Source organism: Malaclemys terrapin, chromosome 12, assembly GCF_027887155.1.
Source record: "Malaclemys terrapin pileata isolate rMalTer1 chromosome 12, rMalTer1.hap1, whole genome shotgun sequence".
NCBI lineage: Eukaryota > Metazoa > Chordata > Testudines > Emydidae > Malaclemys > Malaclemys terrapin.
Window position 1 is genome coordinate 25,608,425 of NC_071516.1, and position 20,545 is coordinate 25,628,969.

General features: G+C 51.6%; 1 protein-coding gene across 12 annotated transcripts in view; it reads left to right on the top strand.

Annotated features, from left to right (window-relative positions):
- Positions 1–17,250: 17,250 nt before the first annotated feature.
- EPB41L1 (erythrocyte membrane protein band 4.1 like 1) overlaps positions 17,251–20,545 on the top strand; it is a 157,086-nt gene continuing 153,791 nt past the window's right edge. For 3 of the 12 annotated variants that reach the window (XR_008446834.1, XM_054046406.1, XM_054046405.1), the window contains exon 1: positions 17,251–17,461. The gene's annotated coding sequence lies outside the window, so the exon portion shown is untranslated. The remainder of the gene's footprint in view (positions 17,462–20,545) is intronic. The other 9 variants (XR_008446835.1, XR_008446836.1, XM_054046407.1 and 6 more) reach the window with 5 other exon arrangements.

Below are 20,545 nucleotides of genomic sequence, written 5' to 3' on the forward strand. Positions count from 1 at the left end.
ATTTAGCCAGCATCCCCCTGTGCTGCTTTTGTCCATTGACAGCCCTTAGAATCAGGGGCACGTTAAAGATGTACTGGGCAGGCATAGTCTGGTAGGCAGCCCTGGGACAACAGGGCGAGGCGGTGGGTACGCTCTGCTGGGTGACCCCGGGCCGGTGGGGAGAGATGGTGGGTACGCTCTGCTGGGCGACCCTAGGCCGGCGGGGCGAGGCGGTGGGTACGCTCTGCTGGGCGATCCTGGGCCGGCGGGGCGAGGCGGTGGGTACGCTCTGCTGGGCGACCCCGGGCCGGCAGGGCGAGGCGGTGGGTACGCTCTGCTGGGCGACCCCGGGCCGGCAGGGCGAGGCGGTGGGTACGCTCTGCTGGGCGACCCTGGGCCGGCAGGGCGAGGCGGTGGGTACGCTCTGCTGGGCGATCCTGGGCTGGCGGGGCGAGGCAGTCGGTACGCTCTGCTGGACTACCCCGGGCTGGCGGGGCGAGGCGGTGGGTACGCTCTGCTGAGCGACCCCGGGCCGGCGGGGCGAGGTGGTGGGTATGCTCTGCTGGGCGACCCGGGGCTGGCGGGGCGAGGTGGTGGGTACGTTCTGCTGGTGGCAGGGGGTATACTCCGCTGGGCGGTCCCATGGTGAGGTGATGGGTGTGTTCCATCTGGCAGGCCTGGGCTTGTGGAGAGGGGGCGGATGCACACGGGGCATGCTGGGAGGCACAATGGGCTTGATCGGCTCAGCAGCTCTGGGTGCATTGGGTGGCATAGAAGGCACGTACTGCCATGGCACACTGGGCAGCATGCAGACAGACCATGCCTATGGTGTACTCGGTACACTGAGCACAGCGAGTGGAGTCATTCAGTGTTTGTGCCATCAAGGCCATTGGAGAGCAGTTATGGGGAAATCCCCTTGCCTGTGCCACATGGGCTGACCTGTACCCCAGCAGTCTGGGAGGAGTTTGCCTCAGACTGTTCATAGCTGCCAAGTGGCCAAAGAGTACGTATGCTGTCGACATCCCCTGAGCCCGCTGCTCCCTGTGCCCACCATGCTGACCCCCACGCATTGCTGCCCCAAACAAAGTGCCTTCCTCGCCGTTATGACTGTTTCTTGCCTCCTCTCCCCTGTCTTGCTAACTGGTGTATATCTGGAGAGAGCCCCAGGTTATTTAAGCGGTGCAAATGTGCCCTAGAAAGGCTGTTGGCTGACTCCGAAATCAGAGTTATCAGCAAAAAGAACAAGGAGTCCTTGTGGCACCTTAGAGACTAACCAATTTATTTGGGCATAAGCTTTTGTGGGCTAGAACCCACTTCATCAGATGCGTGGAGTGGAAAATACAGGAAGAAGATATATATACATAGTACATGAAAAGATGGGGGTTGCCTTACCAATTCTAACGAGACAATTCAATTAAAGTGGGCTATTATCAACAGAGGAAGAATCACTTTTGTAGTGGTAATCAGGGTGGCCCATTTCGAACAGTTGACAAGAAGGTGGGAGTAACAGTAGGGGAAAATTAGTATGGGGAAATTAGTTTTTAGTTCTTGTAATGACCCATCCACTCCCAGTCTTTGTTCAGGCCTAATTTGATGTTCAATTTGCAAATTAATTTCAGTTCTGCAGTTTCTCATTGGAGTCTGTTTTTGAAGTTTTTTTACTGAAGAATTGCCACTTTTAAGTCTGTTATTGAGTGTTTTTGAATGGTATAATTCTTGACGTCTGATTCGTGTCCATGTATTCCCTTGTGTAGAGACTGTCCGGTTTGGCCAATGTACATGGCAGAGGGGCATTGCTGGCACATGATGGCACATATCACATTGGTAGATGTGCAGGTGAACGAGCCCCTGATGGTGTGGCTGATGTGGTTGGGTCCTATGATGATGTCCCTTGAATAGATATGTAGACAGAGTTGGCAACAGGGTTTGTTGCAAGGATAGGTTCCTGGATTAGTGTTTTTGTTGTGTGGTGTGTAGTTGCTGGTGAGTATTTGCTTCAGGTTGGGGGGCTGTCTGTAAGCGAGGACTGGCCTGTCTCCCAAGGTCTGTGAGAGTGAGGGATCATCCTTCAGGATAGGTTGTAGATCCTTGATGATGCGCTGGAGAGGTTTTAGTTGGGGGCTGACAGTGATGGCTGGTGGCGTTCTGTTACTTTCTTTGTTGGGCCTGTCCTGTAGTAGGTGATTTCTGGGTACCCTTCTGGCTCTGTCAATCTGTTTCTTCACTTCACTTCAGTAGGTGGGTATTGTAGTTTTAAGAACGCTTTATAGAGATCCTGTACGTGTTTGTCTCTGTCTGAGGGATTGGAGCAAATGCGGTTGTATCTTAGAGCTTGGCTTTAGACATTGGATCGTGTGATGTGGTCTGGATGAAAGCTGGAGGCATGTAGGTAAGTATAGCAGTCAGTAGGTTTCTGGTATAGGGTGGTGTTTATGTGACCATCACTTATTTGTACTGTAGTGTACAGGAAGTGGATCTCTTGTGTGCACTAGTCCAGGCTGAGGTTGATGGTGGGATGGAAATTGTTGAAATCCTGGTAGAATTCCTCAAGGGTCTCCTTCCCATGGGTCCAGATGACAAAGATGTCATCAATGTAGCAGAAGTAGAGTAGGGGTGTTAGGGGCTGAGAGCTGAGGAAGCGTTGTTCTAAGTCAGCCATAAAAATGTTGCATACTGTGGGGCCATGCGGGTACCCAGGGCCGGCTCCAGGCACCAGCCCACCAAGCATGTGCTTGGGGTGGCGCCTGGAGAAGGGGCGGCGCGGCGGGGCGTTCCGGCCTGAGAGCGGGGCCGCGACTGGGCTCGCCGCCCTCCCCGCAGCGCTCCAGCCGCCGGGGAGAGCGGAGCCGCAGCGGGCTCGCCGCCTTCCCCCCGGCGCTCCGGCCGGTCGGGGAGAGCAGAGAGCTGCGGCGGGCTCGCCGCCCTCTCCCCCGGCACTCTGGCCGCAGGGGGCTCTCCACCATCCCCCCGGCACTCTGGCTGCCAGGGAGAGTGGAGAGCCCCGGCCGGGCTCGCCGCCCTGCTCCCGGCGCTCTGGCCGCCAGGGAGAGCGGAGCCATGGCGGGCTCGCTGCCCTCCCCCCGGCACTCTGGCCACCGGGGAGAGCGGAGAGCCCCGGCCAGGCTCTCCGCCCTCCTCCCAGCGCTCTGGCCGCCGGGGAGAGCGGAGCCGCGGCGGGCTCGCCGCCCTCCCCCCGGCACTCTGGCCGCCGGGGAGAGCGTTGCTGCGGCGGGCTCACTGCCCTCCCCCCGGCGCTCCGGCCGGTCGGGGATTGCAGCCTGCGGCCGGGCTCGGCGCCCTCCCCTGCCGTGCTGGGGGGTGGGGGGGGGCGGCGGGTGCCTTTTTTGCCTAGGGCGGCAAAAAAGCCAGAGCCGGCCCTGCAGGTACCCATAGCAGTGCTCTCTGGCTCTATCTGATCTAATCCTATCTATCTAATCTGCCTATCCCACACTCATCCCCATGACCTGCTCAGCTCTCAGGGGTGTAATCGGCTTAGTAATATCCTATAAGAGAGGATGATTCTTTGGGTTCCCCTTTGGGGACTGAATAAAGAGAACCACGATGCTCTGCTGGTGTGGTTCACTTGGCCATCCAGCTGCTGGTGGTAAACTTGGATCACTCTGCTGCTCACCTTGGAGAGCCCTTCACCGTCTCTCTCTGTACTCTATACAGTAACCCATTGTCCAACAGCTCAGAACACTGTCTGGAACGTGCCCCACTCAAGGTTGTTTCTTTCACTCTCTTGGCTGATGTGTCTGGCTTAATTTTATTCCTGCCTTGATCAGAAGAAAAGGAGGCTCACTCTGTGGAAAACTGAGAGATACTCTTGCTCAACAGAAGTTACGGGCTTGATGCAGGAGTCACTTAATTAAGCAGGAAGTTACAGTAGATGATCACCATGATCTCATCTGCCCTTGATGTCTATGAATTGATGGCTTCATTTTATTTGCCTCCACATTTCTGAAACTTTTCTCTGCAGCCACAAGGGCTAGAAACGTACTCTTTTTTTAAAATGAAAGCCGAGGTTCTCACATAACCACCTGACTCCAGGAGCTGGGTCTTTAAAGACAATAACCATTAATCATGCTTTTCGGAAGACTTGGCAGTGCTGCATTTAAGCCCCTCTTGTGCTGTCCCCTTCACCCCTATAATTCTGGCTAGAAAAGTTCTTATGGTCTCAGAATGTTTGCACTGATAATTAATAGCCCAGGTAGCATAAAATAGCACAAGGTCAATTTCTTGAGCAGAAATAGTGTTTTCTAGCATGGCAGTCCCATGAGTCACCAGCTCTGCTGTAATACAGTAATTAATAGAACATACTCCTTTCCCATGTCCCAAACCAAACCTGTTTAGGACAGAATTAAATATGGATCTCAATTAAAGAATGTCTTTCATAACGAGACAGCGGAGGAGCGTGGCAGCCATTTCAAAGGGGGATTCTTTTGAGTGGGGACTGGGACTTGGGTCAAGGTGTGCAGTGGACTTGGCTGATTTTAGCTGCATGGTGCTTGATGGCAACGAGGCAAGTGGGAAATCTTTCTGCTCCTGATTTATGCATCGCATCTAATCTCTCCTGCTTCCTCTGTCCTTTGGGGCCGGGGAGATCAATGTGGGGTGGCTATCGGCTGTCACTCTGTGTGGGGCAGGGGTGTTGTCAGACTCTGATTTAATTCAGTGCATGGCATTCTCAGACTGGTGTTTAATTGAGCTGTCAGATCATGACCTTTAATCAGCGTGTGTTAGAACCAAGCCAGGGGCCTTGTCCCATGGCACTCAGGGAACTCTTTCTCCTATGGCGAGGGGGGCAGACCCACAGCTACCCCACTGGATCGCTCCCATCCTTGGCCCTAATGCCCCCACAGACCCACCATTACAGCTTAGGGCTTGGGGAAGGACTAAGCTGCCAAGGGTCTCCAGCCCCAGGGTGGGGTCCACTCACTCCGTTTTAGGAGCAAGAGGAACGAGCCAAGCCATTCCACACCTTTCCGCCCAGCGGCTGGGCAGGATCTGTGCAGTGTGGTCCCCTGGTGCTATGTGAGGGCCAGGGGAGCAGGGAGAGGGCACTGGTATGTCAGCTGTGGTTGGGCTCTGACACTGATGGTCCCTTTTTTGCTGCCTTTGGAATCAGCGGAGAAGGAAATAAAGAGAAGAGTTTCCTCTGGCCTGTTGCTTTGTTTATAACTCTCCATATGGGTCTTTGATCCCTCCCAACTAGTCACCCGTCAGAGGTTCCTGCCTCCCTGAGAGGTTCTCCTAAAGCAGCTCCCACTTTCCCAACATGGAGACCATCTCCCATAGGAAGAAACAGGATCAGTCCAAAGTTCTAATCCCACTGCTGACTCAGTGCATGACCTCGGGCAAGTCACGTCACTTCTTTGTGCCTCCGTTTCCCCATCTGCAAAATGGGGATATGAATCCCTCCCTATCTCACAAGGATGTGGTGAGGCTGCAATGCTGATAAGGGCTTTGAAGAGGGAAAGCGCTAAGTGTTGTTCTTTAACCTTCCTCTTCTCTTAGGGCTTCAGGACATTGCTCTGGGAGGCTGATCCCCTTTCCCCCTGCCTGGCTCTCCAGTCTCTGCGAAGATGTGGATGTGGCTGATTCTTTTCTTAAGGTTAAGTTAAAAAAACAAAGTAAAACCTCTGTGTACCTAATTCTCCATTGGTGATGTGACTCACTCAGGTACGTCTACGGCAGGGAGCCTCAGAGCCTGGGTCTGGTGCTAAAAATAGTGCGTAGACCTTCAGGTTTGGGCTGGAGCTCAGGCTCTGAAGTCTATAGGGGGGGGGGGTGGCCTCCAGAGCATGAGCACCAGCCCAAACCCAACCCATCTACATGGCTATTTAAAGTGCCATAGCTCAAGCCCAAGTCTGTAGACCCACACTGCTGTGGGTTTCTGCTTGCCATGTAGACTTACCTGTAGTGACACCAGTGAGATCACAGCAGGATGATGAGGGGCTGGGAGCATTTGGGAGTGGTGAATGACAGGGTGAACTGTGTGTGAGGAAAGCAACTGCCTTCTGGCTGTCCCAAAAGTGCCACTAGGTACTCAAGTTGCAGGAAGAGAAGGGCCTGATCCAAAGCTCTTTGACTCCAATGGGCTTTGAATCAGACTCCAAATGCCCAGAGAGTTCCTGTCTAATTGGTTTTAGCAACCAAATTTTGCTTTGTAACCTTTGTGCAGCAAGGTTGTGCAGAGTCTACAAGCAATATTCATGTGTTTCATAGAATCATAGAATATCAGGGTTGGAAGAGACCTCAGGAGGTCATCTAGTCCAACCCCCTGCTCAAAGCAGGACCAACACCAACTAAAATATCCCAGCCAGGCAGGGCGGTGCAAGGATATTTTGCGCCCTAGGCGAAACTTCCACCTTGCGCCCCCCTTCTTCCTCCCCTCCCCCCAGACCATCACTCATTATAAACTTTCAAAACACTTTAAAAAATACACCTTTTTAGTCACGTATATTTCCTTCCTTCATTCTTTCATATCAGAATCTACTACATTTTATTCTGCGTAGACTGCGTAGAATGTCCGTCCTTCATCAGTTAAGACTGAGCCGATCACAACACGTCTTCCAATCTTCTCTCGCTCTGGCCATCCTTCGCCATGTTTGTCCATATCTCCTTGTTAAGAAATCATCCCACCTCTTTGGAGGCCGACCACGTGGCCGTTTCAGTTCTCGCGGATACCACTCCGATATAGCTGCAGTCCATCTGTTGTCACTGAGTCGGGCCACGTGTCCCACCACCGCATTTTGCTGAGCCTGCTTTCGACAACAACAACATCTCGCACGCCAGACTGCTGCCTAATTATTTCATTGGGGATGCGATCGTGGAGCGAAATGCCCCAAAATGTTCGTTCCATCGCCCTCTGTGTGACAGACAGTTGATGTTCTTCAGTCTTCGTCAGCGACCATGTTTCACTGCCATATAGCATCGCTGGAAGCACGGTCGAGTTAAAAAGATTCGCACGAGTTGTTTTGCTGATCTTTCCTTGGAGGATGTCCCTGATGTCGTTGAATGTGCACCATCCAGCTTTTTTTCTGCGCGATAGTTCGCCTTTCTGATCGTGGCGCATGTTGACTTCCTGGCCCAAATAAACGTATTTGTCGACCTCTTGGATCTGCTCTCCTCCAAGAGTTATTTGGGTTCTTGGCAGAACATCCGATCTCATATATTTCGTTTTCGACTGGTTCATTTTTAATCTGACTTGACTACTTTTCGCGTTCAGTTCTTTAAGCATTCTCTCAAGCTGGACTGTATTTTCAGCTATCAGCACTATATCATCTGCAAACCTGAGATGGTTTAGCCACTCACCGTTGATATTAATCCCGCCTTTCAGGTCTGCTCGTCGAAAGACCAATTCAAGACATGCTGTGAATAATTTTGGTGAAACTGTATCTCCTTGTTTCACACCTTTCTCGATGGGGATTCGGAGGGGAGTATCGAACACCGATATATCCGTGCTGCAGCCAGAGTTCGCTTCTTTTAATAATGTGATATATTTTGCGCTGATGCCCTGTTCTGAAAGGGCTTCAAGAACGGCGTTCGTCTCCACGCTATCAAATGCCTTCTCGTAGTCCACGAAGGCAATGCACAAAGGGAACTTGTATTCCCTCGAACGCTCTAGTAGTTGGTTTAGAGTGAAGAGGTGGTCTATCGTGCTGTAATTTCTTCGAAAACCGGCCTGCTCTCTAGGTTGCTGTTCATCCAGGTTTCGCGACAGTCGATTTGTTATTATTTTGGTGAACAACTTATAGACATGCAAAAGCAGGCAGATCGGGCGATAGTTCTTTAGATTTTCTCGATCACCTTTCTTATGCAGCAAGATAGTATTGGACTCTTTCCAACTGGACGGTATCTTCTGGATTTCCAGGTAACGGCTGAACCTTTGGGCGAGAGCTTTCCAGAGTTCCTGACCTCCCGCCTTAAGCACTTCTGCTGTCAGACTGTCCTTACCTGGAGCCTTACCCTCTTTCATTTGATGGACTGCGTGACGGACTTCGCTGATGAGAACTGGGAGTATGTGTTCATCGGTTTGTTGCAGTGATGGCATTGGGACGTCTATACGAGATGCAAAGAGCTGGGTATAGAAATCTCTGCAGATTGCCTCCATCTCTGTTCGATCAGTTACTGATTCTCCATCCTTGTTCTTCAAAGTCGATAATGATGACCAAATAATGCCAGTTCCCGTTTGCATTTTTTGAGACTTTTACGATCTTCAGCAGCCTTTAGGAGCTTTTCGGTTCGAAAATTCTCGAAGTCTTCCTTCAGCTTCATTCGTATGAGCTTGCAGAGAAGCGAGTACTCAAGCCTGTCACTGCCATTTCTTTTCATTTTCCTCCTCTTCTCCAATAAGGTCTTTGTATTCTCCAAGATTCTTCCACTAGCTCTTTTTGGTCTTTCACGCTCAGCTGATTTCACGCACCGTTCCAGTCTCTTGCTGAAGTTCTCATAATCGTCGTCGCAGTCATCCAGGAGGCTCCAGTCTTCCCTGGAAATGTTTTTCTTCAGGATTTCCTCGTCGAAAGCTATTGGTTGGTGCCTTCTGTTCACCATACACAGCGCCTTTTTCTCCACCTTCACAGTGAACGTGAGTCTGGCTCTTGGTAGGCGATGATCACTACCGATGTTAAATGACGGCACTACTGAAATATCCTGCACAATGCATCGTCTATCGATCAGAAAGTAATCGATTTCATTCTTTGTCTTTCATGTTTGGTGCGATCCAAGTCCATCTCCTGTTGGCCTTCTTTCGGAACCAGGTGTTACCAATGAACAGTCTCCTCGTCTCTGCCAATATAGCTAGTTGTTCTCCTCGTGCGTTTCCTTCTCTGATACCGTACCTTCGTATGAACTTTTCGCCTTCTCTCCCTCTTCCAACCTTGGCGTTAAAATCTCCCATTGCAATCGTATATGTGGAACTCTGAATGAGGGTTTCCTCCAGCTCCTGATAGAATTCTTCCATATCATCATCTTCACATGCACTTGTGGGAGCGTAGATCTGGATGATTTTGAGGGTGCTGTTTCGGTTCAGTCAGAGGTAAAGCACCCTGATATGTGATGACTTCAAATGGCCTGAGACGATTTTCGAAGACCATTCCTTGTTTATGATGAATCCAACTCCTCCAACTCTCCTCGTGCCTTCTCCTTTCCCTAGAATGACCGTGCTTCCATCCCTCCAACTGACCTCCATCTCTGTCTTTTGTTGTGTTTCGCAAACACCCAGCACATTGCAGGCTGTTTTTGCCTTTTCCTCCGTGAGATGTGTTTATCGATTCCTCCCTTGTCAGTGTTCTGCACTTATAATTGCATACTGAGAGAGTTGTCTGGTTTCCTTTTGGCAACTTGGCACCTGAGATTCTTTTTAGCCTCTTGTCAATTGAATGCATCACTGAATGGGGATCAAGGGACGTGCAGAGAACTGAGACTTGGTTTTCCATGTTGTTTTAGCCATTATTTTAAGCCACCCGCTGGCTGGGCTGTCAGTGGCGCGTTTACCTCCTCTACTTAGCTAGCTTACAGCCTCAGAAAGAGGGATTATACGCCCCTCCACAGAGGAAGCAACCCTCTTGGGCTGACAGTCCGACACCTTGATAGCATGGTTAGACCTGCTGGAGAATACACTCTGCTACCATCACTGTCGAACCATTTAGAATATCCAGTAATTGTTATTAATAAAATGTATAAAATTAGAATGGTGGATACTCCGTCATACAACAACAACTGACAATATCAATATGACAAATTTCAACAACCTACACATGCATATTCGCACAATAGTGAGTTTGGATCACGTGCCACTCCCGGGAGTCAGCGGTGGATCCCTGGGGAGACTAGTGGATCCAATCGGAGAGAAACCCCCATGCGGCTCTGGGGTGGGCAGTTGGCCGGAACTAGGTCCTTTGTCCGATGTCCCTTGACCCTTTTTGCTTGGTGCCAGGGAGTCCCACTTTTTTGACTGCTTCTTGGGCACTGGCGAGGGGTAGCAGTGCCAGACTGAGCCCGGTGCCAGGGGTATACTATAAACCGAGGCCAAGGTGCTGGGCCTAGAGTCCTGCGCCGGGCGGAGCGCAGCCTCCGTGAGGAGAGCCCTCAAACAAATATCACGCTCCTTCTGCATTCTCAGATGAAAGTTTTTACAAATCCGACACTTGTTTTTCATGTGTGATTCCCCCAAGCACTTCAGGCAGCTGCTATGGGGGTCACTCACAGGCTTAAGCCTGTTGCAGGCATAACAGGGCTTAAAACCCAGATACTGGCAGAGGTGGCAGGTTTGTAGAAATTTTGGTGGTGCCTATATCCCGCCCCCCCCAACTCTGCCCCCCACCTGCCTAAGGCTCTGGGAGGGAGTTTGGGTGGGGGGAGGAAGTCTGGGGTGCAGGCCCTGGGATGGAGTTTGGGTGTAGGCTCTGGGCTGGGACAAGGGGTGAGGGGGTGAGGGGTGCATGCTCTGAGAGGGCATGCGGGGGGCTGGGGTGCTGGCTCTGGAAGGAAGTTTGGGGGCAGAGAGGGTGTGTGGGAAGGGGGCGGTGGTGGAGGGGTGAGGACTGTGGGGTGGGGCTGGGGATGAGGGGTTTAGGGTGTGGGAGGAGGCTCAGGGCTGGGCAGAGGATTAGGGTGCAGGGGGATGAGGGCTCTGGCTGGGGCTGGGGATGAGAGGTTTGGGGTGTGGGGGGTGAGAGCTCTGGCTGGGGTGTGGGCTCTCAGGTGGGGCAGAGCTGGGGATGAGTTTGGGGTGCAGGCAGGGTGCCCCAGGGATGGGGCCAGAGAGGAGGACTCCCCCCAGCCCTCTCTCTGCCAGCAGCAGTGAGTTCTGGGAGAAGTAGCCCCCCACATCTCCCTCACCACGGTAGTACACTCACCTCGCACCACTGTCACTGCACGTGCTCCTAGCACCTCTCTCAAGGCCAGGAAGCCCCCTCGCTTCCCGGTGGTGGGTGCCGGGGGGGGGGCTACCGTCACATGTGTGCCTCCCCCCTGCTGCTGCCCCTCACTGTAGCCTCACTGGGGGTGACCCTTGCCCAGTGTGGGGCAGGAGTGGTAACTGCGGGTGGGGGAGGGGCCTGTGCTGGTGGAGGGTCCTGCCGGAAAAGGGAAGGGTCTGAGGGGGGAAGGGCAGGGTCAGGGCAGCCTGTCCTGCCACTAGTGGATGAGGGGCACTAGGACCCTGCGGCAGCAGTTGATGCCGGGAGCAGGAGAGAGGCAGGGATGCTTCTGGGGGCCGGGGGACACTCGGGGGAAGCGTGGCGGGGGGGAGGGCAGGCTGAAATGCTGTAAAAATTTTTGGGGGGGCACCGCTTTTTGGCGCCCCCAAATCTTGGCACCCTAGTTGACTGCCTAGTTCACCTAGTGGTTGCACCGGGCCTTAAAAACCTGTAAGAATGGAGATTCCACCACCTCCCTAGGTAACCCATTGCAGTGCTTCACCACCCTCCTAGTGAAAAAGTGTTTCCTAATGTCCAACCTAGACCTACCCCACTGCAACGTATTTATTACAAGCAGTTTGAAGTTCCCATGGAAGCTGTTTTGTTTGGATGTAAAGAATTCCCTACCTGTCTGCAAACCAGACATTGACATCTGGAAGGTGAAACTGACTAGAAACAAACACTGACCAGTCTGTTCGCATTCTCCAAAGAGAGGGAAATGGGCAAAGCAAAGGAAGAATGTAGTGGGGGGAGGGGGGGTGTTGGAAAAAAATTTCAATTTTGATTTTTTCCTGCCATTTTAATTGTCTAAAATGGTGTCAGAAACACTGACATGGGTGGCTGGTTTTCAGAAACAGCCCATATCTCCCATTTGGCACACTGAGGTTCATGGAGTTTCTCCTGATTTACTGTCATGTAAGAAAGTAGCGCCTGGCCACGACGACTTTTAACCCAACAATGTCCCTTTAATAGCAGGCCTGGAGTAAGAGTCCAAGTTTCTCCTTCTCCGAGCTGAATGTCTCTGGAAAGATCTTTCCCAGCTCTCAGCCACCTGGCTTCTGAGCCTAGCACCCAACTGCCAGGGAGGGAGCACGCCAACGGTGAAGGGGATCTGTGCCTTGCAGCTCCCAGCTGGCTGCAGGCTCACCGAGCTGCACAAAAAGGCTTTTCATGCCCTGCATAAACAAGCGAGAGGCATGAAAGGCTGTTATCGCAAAGCATCGATGCTAGCGGCAGCTCAGGCTCAGGTTCCCAAAATAGCCGCCTGCCGCAAACACACAGACGTGAAACCTCAAAGCCTGAGCTTTATCGGCCGCTGTCTGGTCTGATCCACAGCAAGGAGTGGGAATAGGTAGCTTCTGTGAGTCCCTTTCTGAGAAACCCGGGTTTGCTGGCAGGGAGCTGTTGGGGAATAAAGGATTGGGGCGCACTTGGATTTTCTGGGTGGTTTCTATAAACTGGGAGAGGCCTCACAGCCAGCAACATAATGCCATTCCCTACAGCGCCTCCTGCTGGGAGGGGCTGGGACTGCAGTAGCTGTGAGCTCTCCCACAGCTAGTGCTCCCACACCTTTCCCTACAGTGCCTCCAGCTGGGAGAGGTTGGAATGGGGTAGCTGTGAGTTTCCCCCGCAACCAGCACTATTACATGTGTAGGAGAGAGAGCCTGGAGCTCTGAGCCTGGTGTAGGGTCTGAGGCCTGAACCATGGACTGCAAAGTTAGGCCGTGTCCTGAACCAAAGTCAGGCTATGCTGTGAACCAGTCAGGCCCTGTGTCAAAGGAGATGCTTACAAGTTGACTGTCTGGTACATGAACTTGGCAACAGTGCTGCTGGTGTTGTTAAAACACAGGCACTCCTAAGAAGTACTAGGCACTAGGTATTCCAGAAGAGTAGTACAAGAACACCCTGATGCAAAGTTGTATGTAAACACATTCCCCGAAGATGGTAGAGGGACACACTGACCCCTCCTAAAGATAAGGTCGGGATAACAGGATAATGGATGGAGATGTTTTGTTTGAACCAACAGATACAAGGGGTAGGGTGGTAACTAACCATGTCAGAAGGGTATCAGTGTGTGAAGAGGGTCACAAAAGGGGCGTCTTTGTCCAGCCAAGAGGACAGCGGAAAGACCTGCCGCTGACTGAGCTGAGTCCGTTGTCACGGGCATACATGCATTAGGGTACCTGTAGAATCTATTGGACACTAGTACCGCACCTCCGCGACAAACCTGGCCAAGCGCCTTCTCCACTGAACCGGATCTGTGGTCTTTCTGGGCGGTACTATCAATGTCTACCGCGGTGATGGACTGCAGCATAGAAACTGCTGGTCAGATAGGTGGAAAAGAGGCAACCTGCTCAGGGCCCAAATTCAGCTGGGTATCAAGCATCCCTCACCCCCACTGCAATACAGCGAGGCAGTTAGCGTGAGTCCCACAGCATGTATTGTTCCCACCGATATTGTCACAGATGATGACAGAAATATGGGGTTGGATTCTCAGCTGGTGTCGATGTGAATTCACTTCAATGGAACAATGCTGATTTACAGCAGCTGAGGATCTTGCTCCTGCCCTGTGCACACGTTCACACTGGAAACGAGTGGAAGGAAAGCACAGTTCAACTTCTGCCCCATCCTTGAGGTTTTTTAGGTTCGGTTGAAGAATGCTTCATAACAATAATTACACACCTGGGCTGTGCCTCCTCAACATGGGGATCAGGAGAACTAATTAATAAATGTTTGTTGGTAAACGTCAGGGGTCATTGTTTTTAATGGGGGAAATTAGGAATGATAAGAAGTCAGAAGGAACTGAGTGAAAGTCAGTGCAGCTGTGCAGAGAAGCAGTTATCTTTGATGTCTGCTAACCCAGGACCTGTCCACACCCAGGGACTACAGCTACTTAATGAGAAAAGGGAAATAATTACAGTACCACTAGTGTCAGGAAAACAAGGATGTTCACAGAACCCCAACCCAATTCCCCTCTCACGCTGGTGTAAATCAGGAGTAACTCCACTGGAGGCAAGGGGGTTACACTGAATTCAGTGGAGGTGAATCAGCCACACAGGGTGCTGTTTTAAACACCTACGTGCAGATTTGCCCTGGCTAATGCAAGGAGCCCGTGCTGATACCAATGAGCCAATGCAACAGTGTCATGACAAGTCCACCTGCTTACCTCCCCTGGGCACAAACCAGGGAAAGACAATGGGGAAGGGAAACTGCTTCATGGCATGCTGCCACCTTAACCTAGATCCTACAGAAGCCTCTGTTCTAACAGTGCATGGATGGCTGGGGCTCCACGGCTTCAGTACTGGGCCAGACCAGAGGTGAGAGAGGGCGGAGCCACAGAAAAGCCACTCTCTGCAGCATTTGCCTTCTGGCACCAGGCAGGTTTCCATGTGGAGATGCACCCAGGGGTTGCTACTGGTGGAAGCAGTAGCTGGCCTTCCTTGCATTATACCTCTGGGAGTCAGTATCAGTGCCACGACATAGCCAAACAGCAAAGGAAGGACCTCTTGGAATGTAAAGAACATGGTGGCCCTGAAGAGGAATTGGCAGGAGCTCAGTGACCAAACCTTCCTCCAAACACGGGTAACACGACAGGTTACTCGTTGACTGATTTGAAATCCCAAAGTCATTTCTAACATGTACCGGTCCTGAGCTTTCACTGGTGTGTGGCATATATACATCAGTTCCATAAAAAATATTTTTTCCCCATTGGAGAGCCTGACAGATAAAAATTCTATTTAAGGATAATAATAGCTCATGAGAATACAGTATAAGTGAATGCAGCTGCAGTATCATATACTTACAACAATAATAATCTGTATCTTCTTTCATGCAAACTTAGCAAAGTGTGACATACAAATCACTTCACTCACTGTTGAATTGCAGCCACCCCTGGGGTGAAACACAGCAGCTATTTAATGGTGCACACCAACACTACACCAGAGTGGTTAGGGCTGGAAATGAAGGACATATCCAATGGGGACTGCAGGGGGAATTTTGAGTAGCAAGTTGAAATGTATTTGTAGATGAAAGCTCTCGCAAGCCTGGCTCTGATGCAGCATCTGAACTTTCCATGAAGTTTCTGCTATTTACCCAGCTCCACAGCTGGGGTTGACCAAGGCACAAAGAGGCAAAGACTTGCCCAAGTTTGCACAGTGAGTCAACAGCTCAGTAGGGGATTAGACCCTTGTCTAATTAGACCCTTGGCTCCTAGAACTTGGCTCTAACCACTAGACCATGTGGCTTAGTTTTGTTCCCGGTACTGCCTGCTGGAGTGTGGTTTGTAAAGAAAAAGCCTCAGTGTGACTAATAAAGAGAGGCATTTTATACAGCAATAAAATAAGCCTGCTTCATTCAAGCGTGTGCTGGTGGCTCCATGAATGTGAAGTCAGGGGCTGGTTCTATGGCTGTTTACTATGTTAGACTAAATGGCAGATTCCCTCTGGGTTTGCACATGTTTGCTCCAGGGGGGCAAGCTGCATAGTCCTGTGTGGAACAGATGTAGGCCCTGTCCACATTAAGGCAAGTCACACCAGTGCAAAGCCCTAGTGTAAACACACTGCATGAGACCACAGCAGGGCTTACGCTAGTGCAGCTTACTCCAGTAACGTAGCTAGGGCCTTACTGGCTGTGTCTGTTCCCAGTAGCTATTATTCATAATAGAGTGTAGATGAGGCCCCACTCCTTTGGTGACACCTAGTGCTACACTGGCAACTTGTCAGGAGTCTGAGGCCAACATCGGATTTGTATATAAACGGACGTACATTTAAAAATCACATGCAATTGGGTCTAATCTTTGTCTGATCCTCTACCTCCCTTCATCCATCGCTAGACCATTCGTCTCTGTGTTCACCAGCAATAAAATAGCTGCTACCTACTAACTTTACTCTGAAGTTAGACAGGGAAGGCAGCTACACTTTCATGCTAAGGTCTATCCCTGGTTGGAGATACTCCCCCTTCCTGTAGCTCATCTTACCAGATGCTCATTACATAGATGCATTTGTTTTCTTTTTAAATCTTCTAAGGATCAATACAGCAAGATATGGCAGGCACAATACTAGATAATAAAACACAGCATTGAGAGCCATATAAGGAATTCCAGTAACTTAACATGCTCTCCCTGGAATCCAACGTGATCCTGATAGAACTGATTACTGAGAACAATAGGCCCTTAAAGTCAGTCCTGGATAGAAATGCAGAACTAAGCCCAGAAAGGATTATTGACAGAAACAAAGACGGGGGAGGGGGCGGGGAACCAAATCCTAAATGAAAGGTAGCTTGTGTGTGGTGCAGGTGATCTCATGTCCCTCTCTTGACAGCAGGTGTTGGACAAGGCTGGCTGAATTTGTTGTGTGGGGTTAGCCTTCCCCCTCTCCCCCCATTTGCCAGTGGTCTATGAGCACATTGCAACACTTCGATACTGTTGTTATTGCCCTGTGGCAGCATATAGGTGTCCCTAGTCATGGCTCAGGACCCCATTGTGCCCAGCGCTGGACAAACGCAGGGCAATGTCCCCCCCCCCCACATGGATTGTTTGTAGCGAGGATCCAGGGGGACAATGCAGTTGGAGTCTGGCGATTGGGTGCTGAGGGCACATGGAAAGTTTCCATTCCCTCACTGGGTGATGTAATCTTCACAAACTACCCAAATGCTTTTCAGTTCACCCTGCATGTACATTTCGTTTTTTCCACAGATGTGGGCTAGGGGCCTGAAATTCCCTGCCCGGGAAACCCTACGGGGGGAAGACACTACAGCGAAGGGTTGCAAGAAGCGAAGAAAACTGGAGGTGTGTGAAAATGCCCCAACCCAAAATGTGGAAGCCGGATTCCCCCCCCCCCTTTGTCCTTGTCTTTGCTGCTTGCCCAGCTGTAGCCGCGCTGGGGACAGGCCTGCGGATTGCAGGTCCCATGGACAGCGGCTCCATTTACTGAGGATTAAACCCCAACGCCCGATGGGGGGGTGGCCGCTGGTTCTGTTGCACAGGTGCTGTCTTGCTGTCTTGTCTTTCCATGTCGGCTGCACGTGTCCGCCGGCCTGGGGCCCCCAGGTGCTACCCCAGGACAGCTCAGCCCCCTCCTCCCTAACAGCTCCCGGGAGAGGCGCTGGAATGGGGAGGGGGCAGGTCTAGCGGCTGCCTGCGGCCAGGGAGCAGGCCAATGACTGGCGTCGGGTGCGGCCTGGGGGCGCTGGTGCCTGCGGAGAGCTGCCCGGGTTCCCAGGCTCCGCCAGCCCCGCTTGCTTTAGCCAAGCAGCGCCGCCCCCACCTGGCTGCGGGAAGGGCGGGGCGAGGTACACCTGCCCTGGCTCTAGGTGGGCTGCCGGAGCCTCTTCCCTTTCCCAGCCGGCGGTGTCCCCCCTCCGCGCGGGGGCCGGGTCCGCCCCGCCCCTCCCGCGCTCCCGGCCCTCCCATTCCTCCCCGCCCCGCTGCCGCTTGCCGAGCGATTTGTCCCGCTGCAGGGCGGGGAAGCGGCTGCGTCGCTGTAGCCCGGCGGAGAGCCTGGGATGCCGCTGCTGAGCCGCTCCCTGCACAGCCTGACTCCGGATCCGCCAGCCAGGTGAGCGGGGCCCTGCACGCCTGGGATCGCAGCCGCCGCCCCAGCCGTTCCGATCCGCGACCCCTCGGTGGCCTGGCTTGCAAACCCAAGGGGTGGGTGTGGGGGCCGTGCGTCTGCCTCCGAGTATCCCCTCTCCTTGCAAAAATAACAAGGAGTCTGGTGGCTTTTGTAGATGCAGACTAACACGGCAACCCCCGATACTCCTCTCCTTGCAATGTCTGCTCGGTGCCCCCCCCCCATGTCCTAGGTGCAGCCGCGTCCAGGTGGCCTGCTTGTGATTTCGCCATCGGATTTACACCCCCCTTGCACGTTGCCTGTGCAAAATTCCCCATCTTTTCCCCTCCGAGAGGCCGCTGGAGAGGGGTGTGTTCCTTTCTTCCCCCTCCAGCCTGCCGCTCGCTGTTGCACGCTAAATCTCGGTTTTGAGGGGCGTCCATTTCTGGGGGCACAGATCCGGCGCGTTCCCTCCTGATCTCCTGGGTTGAAGGCTCAGGTCCCCTCAGACTCCCTGTCTTCCCCCACCCCCGAAATGGTGACTGACATATTTCTCAGAGCTACCGTCTCCCTCCCCCAGATCGCGGGGAATTCTCTAACCGGGAGCGGATCCGCTCAGGTCTGGGCTTGGAGGTGGCGGGCAAGTCACTTGGGAGAGAACAAAATGAAGGGGAGACGCAGTTTGTTCTGGTAGCCGCTGAGCCTCTCATATGCGCACACACACACTCACATTTTGCTCTGTGTCAGAGCGGAGATCAAACTGCAGGCTGGTGTGTGTGCATGTTTGGCGCTGTCCTAGGAGGGAGGAGCTGGAGAGAACCTACACTGGGGAAGGAACAAGCATCAGGGATAATCCCATCTGGGGTGGGCTAAACCACAGTCCATAGAAGACTTGTTGGTGCTGAAAGTTTCTGGGCATGGCCAGCTCAAACCTACCTGATTTGGTTTCCTTAGTGACACACCCAGTGGAGCAGGGAGGAAAGGGGAGCGGTGAGCCAGCCAGGAAGGCAGAGAGACCTTTCATGGGGAGTGGCTTTTTTTGGGTATATACTAATATACTAAGCAGGTGATCTGTCAGGGCCCCTCCCCTCTGCCAAGGTCAGATGACTTTGACCTCTCTTCCCCTTCAGAGAGCTGGAAGGCACTGAAATACTAGCAGATCTGCCAGTCTTGAGCAAGACTGGGCCATCACGCCCAGATCTCTGCTCCTCCAGTGGCTGTGATATGAATATTCTCTCTGCCACCACCTGTAGTTTTTTTAGATGCCTCTGAATTGGTTTCCTGTAATGTGCACAAAGAGCTTTAAACACTGTTTATTTTCCCACTGCTTTGTACAGGGGTGGGAGTATGTACACATATCGGGGGATAGCAAGACATGATCTCCCCTCCCCCAGTGCATTTGCAATTGAAACGCTGGGGGTTTGATCTTGCAGCAATGAAACAGTTGGGTATGTTTTGCCTTCTTAGATGGGGGCAGATTTGGGCCTCAAGGGTTTGATCTCTCTAAGGCTTTGTTATGATCACAGTTATTGATTTGTAAGAAGAGTTCCCTAGGCACCCGCACCAATTCTTCTACACTAAACTCTGGAGAAGCCAGTGCTCTTTTTGATGTGGATGTCCACAACAGTTAAGGCTACTTTTCCCAGTCTCTGGCAGCTGAGGGGTTAAATAAATCCCCCAGCCAAACAATAAACTGCAAATGGGGGTGAAAAATGTGTATGATTCTGGAGCCCCACTGAAAAGTACAAGCCAGGGTGCCTAAGGAATTTAGGATCAGACTCAGATTAGGGAATTCTAGGGGGGAAATCTGACCACAGGAATTCCTCTGAAATTGGAGCTGCTGTTTTGCCCTTAATAATGTTTGATTGCAGGAGTGTTGATGTCAGGAGGATAATACACATTAGAGGAGAGTATGCAGGGATCCAGGAACAACTTGGAATGGGTCCCTGCATATTTCCACGGTTATTTTTGGAATATCGTCAGATGGCAAGAGGTAGGCTCTGGAGGTATAATAAAGCTTCACACTTTCTTAATTGTCTGATTCTATGGGAGATTGGGCAAAGGTATGGGACCTTGCGAGTCCCCTTCCTTTACCATTGGTGCATTTACAAGATGGATTATTTCCACCACGGCATTGCTCCCCTCTTGCGTTTCTAATGCTTCCCTCAATATTTGAAATTATGGGCTTTTTCCTGAGCAAAGAACAGATTGAGTGTGCCCTTTAATTAATACAATATATCATGGAAGTTAGAGATGGAAAAGCTTTATTAGATCATCTAGTGGTTGGTGGGAGCTAGCTCCTTATGGTCCATTCTCTGGACCTTTTACCAGTCTAGTTTCAAACCTCCCCAGAGGAGCGGCTTTCCCCACTTCCTTGGAGAGATTGTTCCATGCTCTAATCAATCTTGCCATCAAGATGCTTTTCCGTGATCTTCAGCATAAATATTCCTTTTCCTCAATTTTCTCACATTAGATTTGCTTGATGTTTTTTCAGCTTCAAAACTATAAAGAGCTAGAGATGCGTTAAGTATATTACACCTCTACCCTGATATAACGCTGTCCTCAGGAGCCAAAAAATCTTACTGTGTTCTAGATGAAACCACATTATATGGAACTTGCTTAGAGCCGCCGGAGCATGCAGGCCCTCTCCCCCCTCTTCCCCCCGGAGTGCTGCTTTACCACGTTGTATCCGAATTTGTGTTATATCGGGTCGTGTTATATCGGGGTAGAGATGTATTAGTCTGAGTTATGCCCCATTGGGCTGCCCTAAATGATTGCTCTTTCTCTCTGGTGGCTTTACCCTTCTCAGCTATCTAAGGGAGCTCTAGTCCAGAGTGGCCCCCGGGTTATGCATGTGTTAATATCCATATCCACGGTTTTGTGTGTGTGTGTGCACGTGTGTATGTATATATGTGTATGTGTGTGTGTATATATATATATATATATATAATATACATACATACACACAAATGATGCTTCTATGCCGGATTGAACACGTAAACCTATTTCTTTGTGTTTTGCCTCACTGCAACCCACTGGAGAGCTCTGTACCTGTCAGATCCCATTCCCTCTCGCTACCTGGGCTGTATG